This window comes from Elgaria multicarinata, chromosome 18 (genome assembly GCF_023053635.1).
Source record: "Elgaria multicarinata webbii isolate HBS135686 ecotype San Diego chromosome 18, rElgMul1.1.pri, whole genome shotgun sequence".
Lineage (NCBI taxonomy): Eukaryota > Metazoa > Chordata > Lepidosauria > Squamata > Anguidae > Elgaria > Elgaria multicarinata.
Window position 1 is genome coordinate 742,264 of NC_086188.1, and position 14,290 is coordinate 756,553.

Here is a 14,290-nt window from a genome sequence, read left to right on the forward strand (position 1 = left end):
ACTCTGGAAATCCACAGTGCCCAAGATCCAAAGCCTACCGTATTATACCCTCCACTTATTTCTATTTAATAGGCAGAGTATTTATTTAAACATGTATATCCTGCTAATTAGCTTGGGGTTAGATGCCTACAACTTGGGCCTGCTTGCTCCTTTCTTGGTGTCAAAACTACCAAACCGGGTTATGTGTGCCTCGCAAACCAGGATCAGAAACCAGGATCAAATTGTGGTTTCCAATCCTTGCTTGTGAGTTTGGGGGGAAAAGAGAGTAAAACTATGATTTGTCTCAAAGCAGGTAAGAAAGGAGGGAAAGTGTGTGCGGGGGGGGGGGGGGAGCATGCAGGCCCAAGGGTCCAACTAGATGCATTCTCATGACACCAAATCCTGGCTTGTCGTTATGTTTTATGCTGTTGTTTTATACTTTGAATGGTCTTAATTTTTGTGAACCGCCCAGAGAGCTTCGGCTATTGGGGTGGTATAGAAATGCAATAAATAAATTACTGTCAAACGACTTCATCACATCTTTCCAAATGCGGCTCCTCCTCCTCCGCTTGGTCATTAATAGGGTACGATGGACACGGATAGACGAGGTGCAGCTTTGTACGAAGGGCTCAGAGACTCCAGCAGGGTCCCACAAGGGCAGCGGAGCCTGGCGCTGGTTTGCCTGGGGCTTGGGGGCCGAGGGCTGCAGGAATCCGCAGGTTGGCATGCTCTGGGCTGACCGAGCGGCTGAGACGTGTCTGGACACGAGCAAGAGGATGCTGGGATATTGTGGAACCAGGTGGCGGTGGCTGGGAGCCCCAGACCACCTGGGCGCTTGCTTCTGCACCCTCAAAGTGCCCGTGCAGCCTGCACTTTTCTAAATAAGCAGAGACCACAGTCAGAGTGGCCACGTGTCCGACGGCACACAGCGCAACCGTCTGCCTGAAGAGCCGTCAAAGTACGGAATAACGATCAAAACCCAGAAGAAGGGGCAGCAGGGGGCATTCAGGGAACCCCGCAAGGGTTTGCGCCTGTGCAGAAGACGGAGCGGACAGACACAAGGATCCCCACTAGGGTGAGATTGTTTATGTCTTTACATTGTACTAATCGTTTCTAAGTTGGGGTTTATACATGTGCAGATTTTCAACAAATTGCATCCTCTCGTGTCCTTTTTGTTGGTGAAGTATAACTGGCTACCTTAGGCCACGTTGGCCCAGACAGTCTGCCTGGTCCTCGCAGGCCACGGAGACAAACCTCCAGCCGTGAGAAGTCAGTGGAGAAGCTGCCCTGGTGGCCCACTCCGTCGCCTGGCTCAGTTAAGGTGTCCCGTGGCCCGGGTTCCTGCCTGGGGAGCCGTGCCTCTCTAACCCTCGCCACTAAAAGACAGGCAGCAAGCAGTCCTGGAGGCCCACTTGTGGTTTTAGAACCAGTAAGGGACATTTTATTGCAAATTAGGACATCAACCATCTCTCTCTCTCTGTGTGTGTGTGTGTGTGTGTGTGTGTGTGTATACACACACACACATATAGGCAGGGGGGACAATGATTTTATATCAGCGTATAGACGCCCCATAAGTAGTGAGTGGCAAATCCAGAGCAAATGACTTGTGAACAAGCACTCTGCCCTAGCAGGCATCACATCGCGTAAATCCATGACATAGATTTCGCTACTGGCGCATGGCCACGGCTGGACTTGCTGCTTTCATAATGGACCAAAGCTTTCTTGTCAACCCATCAGAACGGCACTTTGGAGCTACATCCCATAAATGCATTACACACACACACACACACACACACACAAGCAGATGGCCCCCAAAGCTGGCTTCCCATTTACTTCTGGGTCTGCGTTGTGGGAACTCCGCCAACCATTGTTTATAAATAGTTGGTTCCATTAACCGGGAACGGTGCCCACAGCCCAGCCCAGCTTGCTGCTGCCATGACCCCCTACCCTTCACTCAAGCCCACATCAAACAACACACCAAAAAAGGAAGCAGATTGGCAGGGGGTCGTGTAAACGGAGGCCGTGGGGTCAGAGTAGCCCCAGAAAGGCAGTCGGAGGAAAGGAAGAAAGGATGGACATAGTCAGCCCTTCGAAGGGAGTAATGTTTTAAAAACAAATGCTCAGCATTTATATAGCGCTGATTGAGAACTTCAAATGCATGATCTCAACAGCTTGAACAATAAGCACTATAAGGTAGGCTGGTTTCAGGCTCATGGGAGCGGCCTTTTCCTTTTCTCTGGAATTGCCATGTGTGGGTCACTCACTTTTTATAGAGCAGACAAACAATGCCATTGTCAAAAGGTTATAGTCAAATGTTTTCTGTACGACTGTCCTCTGTCCCACCCGGTTTCTGGCTATTTATTTAGGAATACAGCACAATTGCAGCATGCAAGCCTATAAAGCACTATTGAGGCTTTTCCATGTTTCCTGCACCTTCAATTAAAAGCTTCCTGTTTGCAGGCTCTGGTGGTTTAATTGCTTCCTGCTGAGTGGAGCGGTGGGATTAGTACTTAATAGCCTTTCCTAATTGCCCCAGTGTCAGTTTCTGTTCCCAGGACAGAGGCAGATTTTGAATACTAAAAAGTGCTATTTTGCTGCTTAAAAAAATAAAGACAAATAAATTTATAAAATCAGTAACTATAGCCTGTCCCTCCCCCATGGGAAAAGAAACTGACATTGGAGCAGTCAAAAGAGTCCCTTTAAGGGGCAATTAATTGATATTACCCCGGCCCCACTGAACAGGGAGTAATAAAATAACTAGGATCTGCAACAGGAAGTGGCATTTCGCCCCTTATTTATGTTTTTATTGAGTTTTTGCAATGTGACATTTATTTTTATTTATTTCATATATTTATATCCTAGCTTCTAGGGTATGAACCTCACAGCAATTAAATCTCATAATTTAAGAAATCAGTATAACAAACAATAAAAACCAACCTGTAAAACCATTAAAGTGGAACAAATAAGTTTTAAAAAAACATTTGGCCTACAACATCCATAATCCCTCACCATTGGCGAAGGCTGATAGGCATATTGTAGGCCAAAACACCTACAATGCCTCGGAGGCCCTTCTCTTTGCTCCCGCTCTGAGAAAAGCTTGGGTGTGTGTGTGTGTGTGCGTGTGTCAATCCAGGAGCAGGCCTTTTTTGTGATAGCCCCGTGTTTATGGAACATTAGTTACGGCCCGGCTGCTGTGGGCTGCTTTTGTGGTGGGCTTTCTAGGCTGTGAGCGGGGGCGAGATTTTGTGTATTTGTGGATGAACACTTTTCACATTTTATTATTTTAAGATTATATTTTTGGGCATTTATTTTTATTTGTTGTATCAGGCTAATTATGGCTTATATCCAGTGGAATTTTAGGACGTTTTTAGAATGTTTTAACAATGTATATTATGTTCTTAATTCAGTTTCCTGTATTTTATATTTACTGTTGTTTTCCACCTCGATTAAAATGGAGAGGCGGGTAAGAAATAAATATTACTATATTGATTTGGGGGTGGGTATTGTTTGCCCTGAATTTATCTGTTGTGTGTCCAAGTTGCTTCAAGAGTGTCTTTTTGCCATGCAAAACCATGTGTAAATTCCATTAATAAAATAATAACGGCCCCAACTTACACACTGAATTCTAACCGCCGCTAGTGATGTGAGGAAGTTGTCACAGGCACGTCTAGGTCTGTGATTTTTCCAGACTGCCTTCTGTGGGACTCTGAGGCGTCTCAGAGGCAGGACGAGCCATGGTGGACTACCTTTCCTGAGTGGCAGGTGGCCCGGCCCGGCCCGTAGCCAGAAAATGAACGCTGAGGGAAATGGGACATTACTGCAGAACGTAAATACAGGTTGTCTCATGCATCGAAATGTGTGGGATTGGATCAGTTCTTCTTAGAGCAGCGGCGTCCGCTCAAATCCAGCCTGCATGAATTAAAAGAGCAAGAGGTTTGGGTTTTCCTGTCGGATGGATTCTGAAGTGGGACCAAGGCAACCTGCCCACTGAGAGTCCCCATGTTCCAGAACCTTCTGCGAGACGCAGTTCAGTTCTCCTGCGGCGGAGATGTCAGGATGGAACCGGGACACTGCAAACTTTGGGGGCGACGGGACAGAGCCACCGCTTTGATTCCCCGCAGTGCTCCTGACACAGCATCCTTCGAGGGCCTTGCAGGGCACTGATACGGGAGAGGCCTGCCGTCGTCGGCCTCTCGGCCAGCTCCAAAGCTGAGCCCTCAGCCGCTTTTTACCTCAAGTGAAGACGGCTCGCCCTGCTTGAGGCCTAGCAGTTTCTGATCGGAACTGGCCTGTGACACATTCCGAGCAGGCAATATTGAGGCGGTATATAAATGTAATAAATAATAACAATGATGCCTCACAGACAGCGCACCACAGTATCTGAACTGCTGCCCGCCACATTTCCATCGTGTGGGCTATTTTCTGCTCCACGCCAGCCACAAAGCCCAGGGAAAGGGCCGCTCTACTCTGCACCTCACCTGGCTGGCCTACACGGCTACGTGAACCTGCAGCTTTTATCTGCTTTTAATGAGGTTAATAGAGAATCCGCTATAACACTTTCGGTTCCCATTAGAGTCCTACCCCCCCAAAAAAACCCACTATCCAGGCAGTTGCTCAAAAGCTTGCGAATGCTTTCTTTTTGTTTTTTTAACACAGTTCAGTGCTGAATTACTAGGTTAATGCCAAACCCCAATTATAAAAATACAAGACCCCATTTTGAGAGAAAATACTGGGCATGGGGAGTTAAATTGCTTGGATTGGAAAAAACACACACACACACACACAGACCAACTCATAACTCCAGAGAGACAGAGACAGGTGGAATGTCAAAATAGCCCCAAATTCAGTCAGTTCCATGAAGAAACCTGTCACGAAGGGCGCCTTCAAGATGCCATAACCCTTTAGACATTCTTTATTAACCACGTATTTACTTATTTATTTTTTAAAACTACTTATATACTGCTTGATGTTGTAAGAGCGCTACACAGTTTACATTAAAAACATACGTAAAATGCAATACAATTATGGTTATGTTTTTAATTTCTATACCGTCCAGTAGCCAAAGCTCTCTGGGGCATTTTACAAAAAATACTCATCACAACACGAGATAATAAAAAGCATTGTATAAAATCTCTAACATACAAAATCTAAAACAGTTTAAACAGCTGGAACATTTACAGTAAGATGCCAGATCTGGCAGAAACAGCTGGGTTCCTTGGAGGAAAAAAGGAGGGATATATATGTAATAAATAATAATAATAATAACAACGGCTGACATCCATGTCCCATCATATGACATCAAATGCCTGATGGAGAGGACACTTTCAACCTGGTGCTGAAAAGACGGCAGTGCTGGCGTTAGGTAAACCTCGGTGGAAAGAGTACGATGCCATGATGGGGTGGGTGGGGAGGGGGGCACTGCTCAAAAGGCCCTGTCCCATGTTGCCATCTTCCAAATCAGTAGCCGAGTTCAAATCAGTAACGGAGGACTGAGAAACACGATGTTATACAAGGCTTGCGTGTGTGTAGGAAGTCTTTATTTAGTTCAGAATGAAGACACTCGGATGCTGGTTAGGGACGCATTTGCAAACGGGGAAACCCAGTACTTTCGAAGCAAGAGGCATCATTCCCTTGTTTTTGACCAGCTTCCCCTAATTTGGTGCCTTTCCATCATCCCCAGCCAACTAGGGAGTTGGAGTCCAGCACATTTGTAGGGCTCCAGGTTGGGGAAGGCCATTTCAGAATGTCAGCGCATACATAGAATCATAGAATAGCAGAGTTGGAAGGGGCTTACAAGGCCATGGAGTCCAACCCCCTGCTCAATGCAGGAATCCACCCTAAAGCATCCCTGACAGATGGTTGTCCAGCTGCCTCTTGAAGGCCTCTAGTGTGGGAGAGGCCACAACCTCCCTAGGTAATCGGTTCCATTGTCGTACTGCTCTAACAATCAGGAAGTTTTTCCTGATGTCCATCTGGAATCTGGCTTCCTTTAACTTGAGCCCGTTATACATGAGCCGCAGGGTGGATCACTTTGTCTGCGTGGGACGGACGGGAGAATGCCTCATTTAAGATCCAGCTTTGCCATCTGTAATTTTTATAAGCACTTGTATTAAAAAGAAATTATTGTGTTGTTGTCGTTTTAAAACTGTCTTCCTGAAAAATCAGGGGCATGTTTCTCGCCAATGTCTTTTAACAGAACAATCGAATAAGCATGGCAGCATTGTAGGGCAACGTGCGCAAAGTGCTTTTGAAAGATGACAACACTCAAGGCCTCAATCTGTGATTTCCTTTCCAAACCACCTCTATCCTCCCTCCACTGGAAAGACTTTGTGCCATCGTACGCGATCAGCAGACGTGAGTGGCAAAGTTTCCTTGGCGTGTAGCGCTTGCCAGGGAAAGGTGGAATGTCTGAAATGTTCTCCTCCTGTGCGGGGTGGGAGAAAACGCAGCCCCCGTGCACACGAGGCCAGAGCACATCAGGAAGCACGTGGGAGGCTGCCTTGGACCAAGCTGGAGCATCCAATGCGGCATTGCCTAAATTGCCAGGCAGAGCTGCAGAAACTCCTGCCTCAAGCCCTGGAGAGCCCCTGCTGCTGGCCAGTGCGGGCTACACTGGGCTAGATGGACCCAGGGCCGAAGGCAGCTCCCGGTGCCTGCCAGGGGCTCTTCAGGGTTTCCCCCAGCTTTATCTTAGCAGAGAGTGGAGGGCGGGGTGGGTGGGGGACTGAGCTTGGGACCTCCTGCATGCAGAGTAGCCCCTGAGCCACGGCCTTTCCCTCTAAGGTAGGCTGAACCTGTCTGCCCAGCTTACTCGTCATCTCTGAGCGTCGACGAGAGGCAGGGCCGGCCCTACCATTAGCCAAAGTGAGGTGGGAGGTGGCAGCAGGGTGCTGGAGGAGAGAGCTGTGGGCCACACAGCTCGCCTTCCGCCCCCTGAGGTAGCCGGCCGCCTGGAGGTGTGCCAGAAGATGCTGTCCCATCGTCCACGCTGAAGAGAGATTCAACGGCCAGTCCATTTACGCGTGGGATGGGAGGGGGCACCAGCGTGTCCTTTGCCCCAGGCAGCAAAATGTCTTGGGGCAGCCCTGTCGACAGGGTGGCCAGGGCCAAGATGGGCACAGCAGGGCTCCTGCACTGTTGATAGTGCAGCTGCACCTGCTGAAATTCCCTCTGCTGCACAACGAGTGAGGAGCGAGCGACAGAGTGTCCCCACGGGAGCGCTCCCAGCAGCAGTGGCTGCTGCTCACTCACGTCCGGAAGCGGAGTTCCAGCAAGGGCCCCTCTGAGAGTGCGGACCGTGTGCCACGCGCCCCCCCGAGAGCTCCCACGCGCTTGGCGCGAGGACGATCCCGAAGCCACACAGCCAGAAGGGCCGGGGGTGGGGAGAAGAGAGACAGCAGCAGCCCACGTGCCCGTGCCAAGCGCCCGCCACGGCAACAGCGCGCCACGGCCACGTGCAGCCCAGGAACCGCTCAGCTCCAGTCAACTCATGGGAATGCGGGGAATTTGCAGAGATTACGCGCCACGGCTTGCGAAGAAGGGAGAGAAGAGGGAGAGATAAAGCAGAGGGGAACAAGGACAAAAGACGGAGGCAGGGGGCACAAGCAGGCCTGCTTTTAAAGGAATCCATTATTATAGTTGTTATTATTATTTTGAGAGGGACAACTGGAGCCTTTGTTTCCTCTTCAATTTATCTGCCACAATCCCCCGTGCCCCGAGCGCCACGCAAGGCCGCTCTTTTCATTGGGCTCCGATCTTGTTCTGCAGGATTCAAAAACAGCCATTTTGTTCAACGCACACATACACCCACCCACGCAAACCTCACAAAGCTGTGAAATCCTCAAGGACCCAGATAACGGAGTCGCTCGAAATATCAGGGCATGAAGCACAGGTTTTTGCCTGTTGGCAGGTATACAGGAAAACATCGCCCAAGGCCGCCCGAAGAGAGCAGGAAGGGAGCCTTCGCTCATTAAAGGAGACTACAGTTATGAACAGCGCAGAGCAGGGGAGATTCTTCGCCATCCCGTACAGTACCAGCGCTCGGGATCACGCCAACTCACAGCAAGCACAGGACGGACCGAAAGGCAGGCCGCTCCCTCACACAACTCAGAATTAACGTGTGAATTCAGCCCCACAAGAACAGGCGTGTGGGACGGCCAGCAGGCTTGTCTTATTTAGGGTTCAGTTTTTTTAAAGAGGGAAGAGCTGGGGCTCAGGGGCTGCTGTGCATGCAGAGGCCCCAGGTCCGAACCCCGGCAGCGTCTCCTGAAAGGCCGCCTGAAACTCCGGAGAGCCGCCAGGGGCCTGTGTTCAGAAAGGGCAGCACGCCGTGGACCCACCCTAAACAGGGTCAATAGGTTTTTCTAGACATCAGACGCTGAATCAGGAGCTGGGGCCCTGTTGCTCAGCACCCAGAGACAGCTGGCGGGACACTTTCAGAAAACTGGACGCTGGCTGATCTGATCTTACCAGCAAGGCAAAGCACAGAACATCAAAAAGTGCCTTAAACACTGCAAAGCGGACCACTTTCACCTATCCGCATGAAAAAGCTACAAGCATTACTAGATCTGTATCCTAGCAATGTTGATCCTTTATCGGTTGCAGGTGTCTGCACATCAAGCTGCTGTTAAATGCACAGTTACAACGATCAGTCAAAGAGTTGGCAACCCAAAAATCACCCCCCAAGATTTTGCCAACTGTACACTTGCTGCTCTAATGAGGACTAAAAACAGCTGGGTTCCCCCCACCCCCAGCTCACCACCCAAGACACGGCCACTGCTAGAAGGTCACTCAGCCACCAATTCAGTCCTCCAAATGATAACCCTTTAATCACAGCCTCGTTCAATTCCTCCCTGCCAGTCCTACAGAATAAAAATCAAGCCACAAATCTCTCTAGGTCTTTTTCTTCGATTCCTGGCATCTACACCGCTAAGGAGGTCAGTGAGAGATCTGGCACAGCACAGCAGATCTAATGGCTCCCTTAGAACATTTCAGCACAACCTGAAAAACCTTAAACTTGTGACTAACTGGCAAACTCTCCATCTTTCCCAACCCTACACAATTTGACCCCATCTCAATTCCCTAAACCCCACACTGGATCCTCCCTTCCTAAGGATGTGCCTCGGATCCAGCAAAACCCCGGATTTCACATTAGAAGAAGACGACTCCCTCACCACACACACAATAACAGTTCAACCCACCCCTCAACAGAGCAGATGATCAAAATAAAAGCAAATTCAGGTGTTGACAGATTCCTTTTCCTCCTTAGGGAGAGCACTGAAAACAGTGAGAGAATCGGATGGAGTTCTAAAATGGCATTTAAAAATATATATGGAAGGAGCGGGAAAGTGTTGCTCCCGTCCCTGATCCCCAAATGTCCTCGCCTGCAGATGCCGCCCAGGGACAAGGGCTGTTTGGCTTCCAAAGCCGGAGGCTCTGGGGCTGACACGCAGGCCGGCGGGCCTGACGCCACGTTTGAACCCCTCCTCGCTGCGGGGTTGAAGAGCCCCTCTGCCTGCCTGAGACCTGCCTGGATGGCTGGGGCTCGGCGTCCTCGTGAGGCTGGGCCAGACCCAGGCTCCCTCTGGGCCAGCACTCTGTCCACGCCCAGGGGCCGGCCGGCCAGCCCTCGGCCAGGGACTCACAAGCCGGACACGGGGCAACAGGCCCCTCCCGCCCATGTCCCCCAGCAACTGGCATACCTGCGATTGCTGCCTCTCTGGCGCTGGAGGCAGCAGCAGCAGCAGCAGCAGCTGCTAGCCACCCGGGCTAGTAGCCATCGCTCGCTGCTGCCTCGCCCCCTTTCGAAGCCACCCCTAGGGGCGGCCACGCGTTCCGGAGTGGGGCTCGGCGCTCCCCTGCCCTGGATCTCCCGCCAGGCGGCTCCACGGGGGACGAGCCCTGTTGGGGGCTCCAGCACCGGAGGGGAGGGGAGGGGAGGGAGGGGCGGCCCCTTCGCCCTCGCCCGTGCCCCCTTCTCGCTCGCTCGCTCCAAGCTGGGCAGGGGGCTGCGCTCGCGCCCCGCCCCCCCCTTCTGGCGTTCCGGGCACTTTTGCCCGGAGGCGCCTTCTTCCCCGCGGCAAGCAGAGGGGCGGCCGGGTTGCCTTTTCCTTCGGAGCCCGGGGCCCTCGCCCCTGCCCGGCCACCCCCCTCCCCCCGCCCGCAGAAGGCGCGCAGCCCCGGCCCCAGCCGCCGCCCGGCCGCGCGCTTACCTGCCTGGGGTGGCTCCGCTAGCCGAGAGCAGCAGCAGCAGCAGCTCCTACAGAAGCCGCCCTCCTCCCTCCCTCCCTCCCTCCCTCCCTCTCTCCTTCCCTGCCTGCCCGGGCCAAGCGCCCCAGATGCCGCCAGCTGCGCGCCCATTGGCTGCGCCGGGGAGCTTTTCCTGGGCAAAAGCGAGCGTCGCCTCCCAGCAGATCGGCGCTGATTGGCCCAGACGCGGGGGAGGCCCAGGAAGGATCCGCCCCCCCCCCCCCCGCTTTCCTTTTTGGCTTTCCCCATTTTGCTGTCAAGCTGCAGGCGGGGGCTGAGGGGGAGGCAGAAATGCCAGCACGGCAGAGCCCCCCCCTTCCTCCCCCCCCCACCCCAGCACACATAATAAGATTGCAAGAACAAGCCAGAGATTAGGATGATGGAGGAGGAGGAGGAGGATTAAATCATAATATTTTAAAAATGTAGCACAATACGCGCTTGGCGTGCGCTCGCCCTGGGCTCCTGGCAAAACAACCCAGTGAGGTCGGCCTCCACCTTGCGCTTAGGGAGGCGGAGAGAGAATCTTCGGTCCCCATGGTTACAGGACAGCAAACCAAAAATTGTAATTATGAAATCACTATCCAACAGCTCAGCTTTGCCGGGGTTGAAATAAGAGCGTAAGAAGAGCCCCGAGGCTGGATCAGAACCAGGGTCCTTCTAGGCAAGCGCTGTGTTCACACGGTGTCTGACCGGCTTGCCAACAGGAAACCCACAAGCGGGACCTGAGCACCGCAGCCTTTAGCTTCCACACGGTTGTTTTCGTGGCTTTATTTTCTGGAATGAGCTCTGCAAACTCATCACCAAGATTGACTCCGGCTGCTCCCCACAAACAAGCCAGCACAGAGACACACGGGGTGGTTTTAGGGCAGCTGGATGGGGGTCGGGTGTGGCCAGCGTTCAACAGCATTTGATGCAAAGCCAGCATCCCCTCCAGGAAAACCTCTTGGGGAAATTCCCTGTCAAGAGAATTATTATACATAATTTTGAAAAAGCCCCCCACCTCCCAAAGCAGAGGATTCAGTCTGGCTGAGAGGGTCTTTCCTGGCTTGCTCCCACCCCCCACCCCCCCACACACAAAGGATGAAATGCCCACCGGCATTTGGAAGACTCGCCTGCAGCTTCCAATATCAGACTGAAAACATACATTCAGTCCTCCTAAGTAGCAGCCACATCCCACGGCGTATCAAACACAGCTTGGCAAATATTCTCCTCTCTCTCCTCGCCCTTCTTCACACACTGCTGCTACAGTTATCAGATCAACACACCCGTTGTTAACAACTTGGTGCTGGTGCTTGCTTTGGGATTGAAAACAATCTGCAATGTAACTAGGGTGAGGTGAGGGGGGGCTGTCCTAGGCACAAGCTGGGAAAGGGTGCAAAATTGTTATTAAAAAAGGCAGATTGCACTGAGTCTTCTTTTCAGTGTGGAATAATTACGCCTGTTTCCAAAACGGTCAATGAACATCTAAAAAACATGACATTGCCCAGAGGCTTAGTAAGGGCAGCACGCTAGGCAAGGCAACGTTACAAGGGCTCTATTAACTTGGTGCCTGCAGCTTAACACTTTAAAAGCACTCTTGCACCTTTTGAACAGTGGTGGTGGCAGAGGAGAAAAATCCAAAGGCTGGAAGCACTGGCCAGAAACACAAACGCTCACGTCCTCAGGCCTTTCCACTCATAGCAATACCACGGACAGTATTTATTTATGAAGTTATTAACCAGCCCTGAAGTATTTCTGCTCACAGATGAATATTGGAACAGTTAAAACAAAACCAACATAATTAAAACCTAAAAACAAAAGTTAAAACAGAAAAAGTAATAAGAGCAAAATTGCCTTTGGAACAAGACACTATTCCAAATAAAATATGGCAGTCTCCAGATGCTGGCTGGGGATTATGGGAGTTGCAGTCCATCACATCTGGAAGACACCAGGTTGGGGAACACTGCCTAATTGCAACTAAGCTGAAGTGGGTGTACTTGAAATAATTCCTTATTCTTCCTGTTTATCCTTGCCTTCATTTTGCATCCCTGTATCTGTGTAAGCCCCTTGGGGCAGGGACCTGTCAAACCTGCTCTTTGCAAACCCCGATGTATAACCAGGGTGCTATGTAAACAATTAGAGATCCGATTCTATGAAGGATTCTGCAACTCCCACCTGCCCCAAACTGCTTGCCAGCAGCTGGGAAAAACGTGAAGGCAGCTGCAGGATGAATGTTTTAAAAGATGGGGTGGGTGGAGGACACACACCATGAGGAGCCCCCCCTCCAGTCACCCCCTCCGCCTCACCTCCCAAAGTGGGGGCACCCAGGAAAGAGCATCTGAAGGGAACCCCCACATACAAGCGGAGGTCAGACCCATCACCTCTTTGCACACAATCCTCAAAAGTACATTCTGCAGAGTTCAATGGGGCTTTACCTTCTAGGACAACATGTGGATTGCAGCCTGCTACTATTATCTTGAGATAGGCGGGTTTTGGGTGGCTGTTCTCAGACTACAGGATAGAGCCAAGCAGGGCTTTATGGTGTCCTGCAGCTAGGCTGCTCTGCACCCAAGGCCAAGCCATCCAGACACATCAATTCTAACCAGGCGAGTGGACAAAGAGGCAGGCAGGCAGGCTATTTCAAACTGACACAGCAGAGCTACTTTTCAGCAAACCCCACCCCCTCAAGCTGCAGAGACATTACTTTTGCATGTGCTAAAAGCTCGTCCGAGGCTGGTCGTCAACTCCTAGGTTGAGTACGAAGCACTTCCCCCATCAAAAAGAGGTTTCAATAATGCAAGACCAAAAAACCCCACATTTCCCGGGGTCGGCTTCTGCAGCTTGCAATTTGGAAAGCCATACAGTCTCCAAAGGACTTTGGAATGCAGGTGCGTCTTTCGTTTCGAAAACACGACGTTACCTGCCAACATTCACAGCGCTGTGTCAACGAAACAGAGGACGCTGGGCACGAACCTGGCACCGGCAAAGGCAGAAACCCGGAGAGCAACCTCCCTCCAAGGAGGGGCTGGGCGCAAGTGATCAGCGCGAGCCAATGTGTAGGACCCGTTGGGCTGATAAGGCCACCGGCTGCAGCTCCAAGCGAATGTGAAATGAGCACAAGCTAAGTTGACTGAGACATTCTGTTCCCTATCTTCAGGCGCGTGAGAGGGCCGATAACTACTCAGTGCTTGCTTCTCAAACCACCTAGGAGGACAGAAAAATAGTCCTGGGTAATGTGAGATCGATTCTCATCTCGTAAATCCCCCAAACCCGAGGGCCTCCGGAACTGCGTTACCCTTAGCGTCCCACGCTTTCCCCCTCTACCACTCAACCCAGAGCTCTCAAGGTTAGTGGAAAAAGCAGTGGGCAGGAAGGAGAGCAAGTGAGCGGGCGGGCGGGCAGGCAGGCGGCCCCCCCTCCCAGGAAGACAGGCCTGATCCACGTCAGACGCCTGCTTACCCCCCTCCTCTCACCCCCCTTCACAACAATCCGGAAGAGCGCCGATATTTTCATTCGGCAGGTGGGAGATGAAAAGCGAGGCGGAGGCCATGGCCCAAGGCCATCGCCCACTGTGGACGGGAACTCCGGCCTCCCAGGGCAACACGCAACGCCCCCTCGCCCCGCGCTGAAGTCAAGAGGTGGTTGTGGCAGGAACGATGGCTCAGCTGCAGAGGAATAGAACACCCCCAGAGAGGGAGCCTACGTGTGTGTGTGTGTGGGGGGGGCTAGAACAAAACGCTGCAGTGGGTGGGCGGGCAGATGGGGCCCCTCCAGGGTTCCAGCCAGCCATTCCAGTCCCCCTCCCACTCTCCCCACGGCTGGGCTTGCTGTGGCCGCTGAACGTGCCCAGTCTTCATTGGGCTGTTTGGGGCCCTCGCCATTCCCCACCGCCACCCGCCGCCCACTTCTGCAGGCTTCAGGGTTCCCCAAAGCCTGCAGGCCCCTCTCCTCTTTTCTGGGGCTCTGATGGGCGCTGACATGCTTCATGCTCTTGGAAGCATTTCACAGCAATGACGATGAATGACAACGCCCCGAACGAACATCAGTGCAGACGGCCGTGAGCCTCCCAGAGAGAACGGCACCC

At 52.0% G+C, this 14,290-nt stretch overlaps 1 protein-coding gene across 5 annotated transcripts in view; it reads right to left on the reverse strand.

Annotated features, from left to right (window-relative positions):
- CAMKK2 (calcium/calmodulin dependent protein kinase kinase 2) overlaps positions 1 to 13,261 on the reverse strand; it is a 34,040-nt gene extending 20,779 nt beyond the window's left edge. Inside the window, exon 1 of one of the 5 annotated variants that reach the window (XM_063143915.1) lies at positions 13,127 to 13,261. The gene's annotated coding sequence lies outside the window, so the exon portion shown is untranslated. Of the gene's footprint in view, positions 1 to 3,594; positions 3,923 to 10,190; positions 10,264 to 12,910; positions 13,067 to 13,126 lie in introns of those variants that run through there. The other 4 variants (XM_063143919.1, XM_063143917.1, XM_063143916.1 and 1 more) reach the window with 4 other exon arrangements.
- Between the last annotated feature and the right edge of the window lie 1,029 nt (positions 13,262 to 14,290).